The 7,338-nt window shown below is 36.9% G+C and overlaps 1 long non-coding RNA gene across 2 annotated transcripts; it reads right to left on the bottom strand.

Moving 5' to 3' along the window:
- Window positions 1-209: 209 nt before the first annotated feature.
- LOC126162789 (uncharacterized) lies at window positions 210-6,314 on the bottom strand. Of its 2 annotated transcripts, XR_007535114.1 has the most exons (4): window positions 6,194-6,314; window positions 5,898-6,104; window positions 5,293-5,376; window positions 210-1,323 (listed from the first exon to the last, which is right to left on the bottom strand). It is a non-coding gene; the product is annotated as an uncharacterized LOC126162789 (long non-coding RNA). The 2 variants fall into 2 exon arrangements; XR_007535113.1 differs by having other exon boundaries at window positions 5,293-6,104.
- Between the last annotated feature and the right edge of the window lie 1,024 nt (window positions 6,315-7,338).

Below are 7,338 nucleotides of genomic sequence, written 5' to 3'. Positions count from 1 at the left end.
TGGCTAAGCCATGTCTCCGCAATATCTTTTCTTTCAGGAGTGCTAGTTCTGCAAGGTTCGTAGGAGAGCTTCTGTAAAGTTTGGAAGGTAGGAGACGAGGTACTTTTCATAATACTGCCGAACATAAATTTTGCTATTCATTGCTGTGAGAAGACAAAGCAATCCAGGTACAGTTACTAGCATCACTATTTTAAACCAAACAACTGCTTTTGTTTTTATAACCAGTGCTTGATTTGTGATGGTATGCCATAGGATACATCTAGTAAGTCACAGTACTGGTACCTCTTCTTTTTTTATAAATCAATCACTGGTCATAACTGTTACTACTTCTACTTGTTTTATTTCTTCAAGATCATGCCACATCCAAAAGGTCAAACCAAACTGAACATACCTAGAAGAAACTGTTGTAATTAAGTGTTCATTTTCATAGCCCATTATGTACTCTCATAGACTGATCAATCTGAAGTTACAAGCAGAGGAGAGGCGATGTGTGGAAAGAATCAAGGAAAAAGAACTGAATACATGCCAAATAAGAAGCTGTGTACCACTGGCCGAATGTGTTACAATTGGCTCATTTATCTTATTCTAAACATATACACAGTGAATCTCTGATGAGGCAGAAATGTTCAGAAGTCAGTAATATACCTAAAACAGCTGATGTATAATAGTTCACAGTAAGCGAATAAATTCAGAATAATTGAATCAATTATAACAAAACATTCCACACTGCATGCAGAACCAATCACAAAATATTTTAATTTCACACCTTTCACAGTTTTACTTTTGAAGAAATGTAAGCAACTAAGCCACAAAATATTATTCATTGATCTATAATCATTAGCAGATGGACCATTGAACTCTTCTCAAAAGTGTGTGCCTCCACTCCCTTTCCAAAAAAAACAAAAAACAAAATATGGGGCAATACAATATATAATATATGTAAAAGACGTCACTCCTCCTGCAATAAACAAATTTATTTTAATGCAGTTGTTTTTAGCATGTCATACTAAAAAATCACATTCATTGCAACAGTAACTCCAACGTCAGTAAACATTTTATGACAGTGGGTTTTCACAGTGGAATGTAAATCATTTCATTTTCTTAAAGTGTATCTACCATACTACTACAGGCAGTGACATAACATTATTATATTACCAGACATATTAATTTTGGCACAGATGGAAAAATAAAAATAATGATCTCGGGTACTGGCTGTTGCCTATCCCTAGTAACCATCCCATAAAATATAGGGTGGTGGCAGAGAATGTTTGGTTGTACAATCCTGTAGTCACTCTGTTGTGGTACTGGATTTGTGATGTGCTTCTGAAAATAAATCAAAGATATATTGAATGAATTATTGAATATTTTTTGATAGAACCTAGCAGTAATGGGAAAAAACAAACATAAGTAGAATATCATCACTAGATGTCAAATTAGAATAACATCACTACATGTCAAAGTAGAAAAGAATTAAATATGTACTGATCAGTAACATGAATTTTGTATGTAGAATACACCACTCTGTCGCCAATGAGGTGCAAATCAATCTCAATGAAGTACCTAAGAGTAAAAACTCCTACATTTGAGCACATATTATGTTGTTAAATTGTGGAACATATAATCACCTAATCTGATCATGTATTGCATTCACATTGCAACTGGGCAGCTGAAGATAGTGATGCTACGGATTTACCGACAGTCATTATGTAGGTTCATGTTCAAGGTGTTGAGCATTCTAATAGCACCTTCACATTATATACATTTTGTAACGTATCTTGACATAAATAAACCACCACAATTTCAAAAGGATAGAAATTTATTCTACTCATTCATCAAATTCTATACATCCCACCACGAAGGTGAACAACAATAGAAATTTCTTCTACTCTGCCACCAAGAAGGTGAACCTACAAGGAGCAAGTGAAGGTAAACATTAACAGAAGTCAACCAAACACTGCTTAAGCTGTACACTATATTAACAAGAAACCATCACAATACTGCTTAATGCTAGTTCTGCTTATGCCAGTTAAATGTGTTCTAGTGAATTAGAAATAAAGCTGCTGCAACTTCAGTTATATTACTTAGCTGCAGGATGTCTTATAAGAAACCTAATATTTACTTCATTAATCAAGCATTTTTCCAAAGAAAACAGTAACCTAGATATGTAATTACATAGGACAGTTTACAACACACTACCTGCCACCCATCTAAGGAAGGAATCAAATCCTTGCACTAAGATAATCAGTAGGAGTCACTAACAAGATATGTTTTAAATTTTCATTTGAATTTGCTTTGATAACTAATTACGTGTTGTACGTTAGATGGGAGTTTCTCAAATATCTTCATACCATAGTACAGAACTTTGTTAAATCATAGTTAAGGATGCAAAGTTTATTCTAAAATTATATTTCTGTCTTGTATTGATAGTGCAGATCAAATTTCAGCTTGAACTGATTTTTTCACAACCACACTACACCTTGATTAAAATAAAGTTCTCTGTGATCGTGGCACTAGCTAAGAGTCAGCCAACTGCTGTTCCTTCTTGACTCCTTTGTGCCCCCTATAATGACTGATTTTTTAGGCACCACACAGCTTTCTCAGCTGCAGTACGTTGCACAGGAAGGCGAGAGCCAACTGTTGCCCCCTCCATCATCCCCACTGATGGACTTCCCACAGCTGCTGACAATGACAACATTGAAAATAATCTGAATGTAAGTTTTGCTCTATTTGCATTGCATGTGCAGCTCTTGCTTGTTCTAAGTATGTGGAATGATGTATATAACGAAGTACCCTGCGCCACCATAGCTGTTTGTCAACCAAGAGGCTATTTAAATCAAAATTTAGAAGAAAACATAATAATTGTTTATCACCAAGTCTGTCAAAGGTTCACAAAAGCATTCACCAATAGCCACAAAAGTTTTTTTATTATTGTCCCACTAATATAATCTGAGGGGTGCTAAAAAAAATTTAAAACTTTCCAGAAATTACTGTCAGCCACCTTTTGTATTATTTTTCAATCTTTATTTACCAAGACCAGTTTTGAATCACTATCATCAGATGGTACATATTTATTGCATGTTTGCAGATTTGTTGGAGATGTGCATCTGTGGCCAGGTGTGAACTGTACATACTTCTACCACATTCGGTGTGTATATGTTTCGTTCTCTTGCCATCACTACATGAGCCACAAGAATGCTGCAAATATGCAATAAATATGTACCATCTGATGATAAATCGCTTGTTAATTTAAAAACAGTCATGGTACAGGGTGTTTCAAAAATGACCGGTATATTTGAAACGGCAATAAAAACTAAACGAGCAGCGATAGAAATACACCGTTTGTTGCAATATGCTTGGGACAACAGTACATTTTCAGGCAGACAAACTTTCGAAATTACAGTAGTTACAATTTTCAACAACAGATGGCGCTGCGGTCTGGGAAACACTATAGTACGATATTTTCCACGTATCCACCATGCGTAGCAATAATATGGCGTAGTCTCTGAATGAAATTACCCGAAACCTTTGACAACGTGTCTGGCGGAATGGCTTCACATGCAGACGAGATGTACTGCTTCAGCTGTTCAATTGTTTCTGGATTCTGGCGGTACACCTGGTCTTTCAAGTGTCCCCACAGAAAGAAGTCACAGGGGTTCATGTCTGGCAAATAGGGAGGCCAATCCACGCCGCCTCCTGTATGTTTCAGATAGCCCAAAGCAATCACACGATCATCGAAATATTCATTCAGGAAATTAAAGACGTCAGCCGTGCGATGTGGCCGGGCACCATCTTGCATGAACCACGAGGTGTTCGCAGTGTCGTCTAAGGCAGTTTGTACCGCCACAAATTCACGAAGAATGTCCAGATAGCGTGATGCAGTAATCGTTTCGGATCTGAAAAATGGGCCAATGATTCCTTTGGAAGAAATGGCGGCCCAGACCAGTACTTTTTGAGGATGCAGGGACAATGGGACTGCAACATGGGGCTTTTCGGTTCCCCACACGTGCCAGTTCTGTTTATTGACGAAGCCGTCCAGGTAAAAATAAGCTTCGTCAGTAAACCAAATGCTGCCCACATGCATATCGCCGTCATCAATCCTGTGCACTATATCGTTAGTGAATGTCTCTCGTGCAGCAATGGTAGCGGCGCTGAGGGGTTGCCGCGTTTGAATTTTGTATGGATAAAGGTGTAAACTCTGGCACATGAGACAATACGTGGACGTTGGCGTCATTTGGACCGCAGCTGCAACACGGCGAACGGAAACCCGAGGCCGCTGCTGGATCACCTGCTGCACTAGCTGCGCGTTGCCCTCTGTGGTTGCCGTACGCGGTCGCCCTACCTTTCCAGCACGTTCATCCGTCACGTTCCCAGTCCGTTGAAATTTTTCAAACGGATCCTTTATTGTATCGCTTTTCGGTCCTTTGGTTACATTAAACCTCCGTTGAAAACTTCGTCTTGTTGCAACAACACTGTGTTCTAGGCGGTGGAATTCCAACACCAGAAAAATCCTCTGTTCTAAGGAATAAACCATGTTGTCTACAGCACACTTGCACGTTGTGAACAGCACACGCTTACAGCAGAAAGACGACATACAGAATGGCGCACCCACAGACTGCGTTGTCTTCTATATGTTTCACATCACTTGCAGCGCCATCTGTTGTTGAAAATTGTAACTACTGTAATTTCGAAAGTTTGTCCACCTGAAAATGTACTGTTGTCCCAAGCATATTGCAACAAACGGTGTATTTCTATCGCTGCTCGTTTAGTTTTTATTGCCGTTTCAAATATACCGGTCATTTTTGAAACACCCTGTAAATAGAAACTGAAGAATAAAACCAAAGGCAACTGGCTGCTGTAAACCTTTATAAAAATTTAAATCTGAACTGAAATTGCTTCTTCTGAGAGCTTCTGCTAAGATGCATATTTAACAAAAACCTTATGGTATAAAAAGACTACAATGATTATTTGTGCTATTTAAAAGTAGATGTAAGCATTCTGTAACAGTAACATGAGCAGTGACAGAGACCAATATGTTCATTATCATTACTTTTCAGCCAGTAAGCTAGCTGGTAATCTGTAAACAGCCAGTATGTAGCCATAAACAAAGACACAGAGTGTAAATCCAAAGTAATCTACACCATTTTGATAGAAACAGACCTATGGTCCTTGGAACATAGCATTATTTTTAACTAATCAAAACATACACATCCTAAGAACAAAATCAGTTTATGTAAAGTGATCTACTTCTGAATTATGAAAGGTAGATTGGCGTAAAGTCATGACTCCACCTACCTGTTTTGACCAGTAACGCCATCAGCATGGCATCCTCTAATTCAAACACATACAATATGGTGACCACGACATCACTCATTACACCTGTGAACAAACATAAATAGCATGTGAAGTATTTAACTCCAGCAATAGAATTAAACTAACAGGACAACCAAATGAAGAGGCCAATATAATGAACAACAGTAAGACTAACGACATCACTGCAAAACAAATATCCACCCAAAAATCAAGCACATGAAATCCTCAAAACTTAACAAAAAAATTACAAAAATGAAAACTATTTGTGTTGTAAATTTCACATGACCTATATATCTCAAATGAAGACCTCAATACCAGTAACCCATACAGAATTCAAAAACTCACCACAATTTTCACTTGAGCTACACAGCTCCAACAATGCCCTTAATACCAGGAACCATTCACTCTAAAACATGGTGTTGCAAAAGTCACTTCAGCCACAAAGCTCAAGCAAAGCGCTAGATACAACACTTTCACTTACTCTATCTAAACCAAAGTTCTCAGTGCAACAAACCAAACCATGTACACGATTAATATCAGAAATGTATCCTTAACAACGATGGTACATCAGTACCCACGATACCTACCAATAACATACCAACAATTACTGAAGATAGGTTTGTTTATAAATAAATAAATCTTCTGCTACCAGTCACGATTTTTTCTTATTTTACTATTTGCACGACGCGTTTCGAGAAATAATTCCCATTTTCAAGTGCGTTTTTTATGTGTGTTAAGCCATTTCTTTCGATGTTGTCAGTGTGTGTGAGTCTGCTTCATTTTGTTGACTTTTACTGTAATACATAAGAAACGCGATTTTTAGTTGGGTATCAATTCTTTCTGTGAGGTTAGTGGCTAAAGTTTGAGAACAATTTGTACTTACAGTTTTCTAATGGTCCATTTGTGTAGAGTGTCACACACACTTAACATCACACACGACTTGTACACTTTACACATCGAAAATATCTTATATAAACAAAACAGTTACAAAGATCTTCTTACAGGTAGTTCACAGAGATAACATTATAGGTCTTCCACAGATTATGATATGCTTTTGTACAGAGGTTATTTATCTTAACAATTTGGCTCATGAATTACTTATATTGATTTTACAATTGTGCTTATTTCTATGTTTTACTATTTCTATTTAAGTATGTTATCGAAAAATCTGAAGAAATTCACTGATTCACTTTCAAGTTTTTCATTTAATATTTTATCTTCATATTTTCTGTAATGTGAATATATCTCCAGTTCTTCAAGCAAATCCATTTTATGTCCTTTATTTAGTCGGTGGAGTACTGTGACATTTTGCTCTATTTTTCCAATTGGGTGTCCTGTATTATGTATGTGTGTTGCTATTGCTGATGTAGTGTGTTTGTTGTGTGTGTACGCTCTAATGTGCTCTGTGTACCTGGTGTTGATATTTCGGCCTGTTTGTCCTATGTAGAACTTGGAGCATTCCTGGCATGTTATCTGGTATATTCCAGAGTCTGAATATGGATCATGATTACACTTTATATTATGTATTAGTTTTTGGTGTAGTTTATTGGATGTAGAAAACCCAATTTTTACTCTGTGATTTTTGAAAATATTTGCAATCTTCTGTGATACATTGCCTATGTATGGAATGCTAGATATATATTTGTTTTTATCTTTTTCTTCTGTGGTGCAGTTTGTACCTGGGTTTCTCTTCACTTTGTCTAAGATTGTGTCAACCATGGAAACATTGTAACCATTGGCAACTGCAATCTTCTTCACTGTGTTTATTTCTTGTTGCATATTTTCCTGGTTCAATGGTATTTTTGTTGCCCTATGCAGCATTGACCTGTATGCTGCCTGTTTATGGATATTTGGGTGACATGAGGTTGCAGGGATTGTGGTGTCAGTCATTGTGTTTTTCCTATAAATTTTGAATGTGCATGTGTTGTTGTGCCTTGTAATATTTAGGTCCAGAAAGTTGATACTTTTATTTTGCTCATGTTCCACTGTAAATTTGATTTTCTCATTTAGATTATTGAAATGATTAAG

This window comes from Schistocerca cancellata, chromosome 1 (genome assembly GCF_023864275.1).
Source record: "Schistocerca cancellata isolate TAMUIC-IGC-003103 chromosome 1, iqSchCanc2.1, whole genome shotgun sequence".
NCBI lineage: Eukaryota > Metazoa > Arthropoda > Insecta > Orthoptera > Acrididae > Schistocerca > Schistocerca cancellata.
The sequence above is the reverse complement of the archived record's forward strand: the minus strand, read 5'-3'. Positions and strand labels throughout refer to the sequence as shown.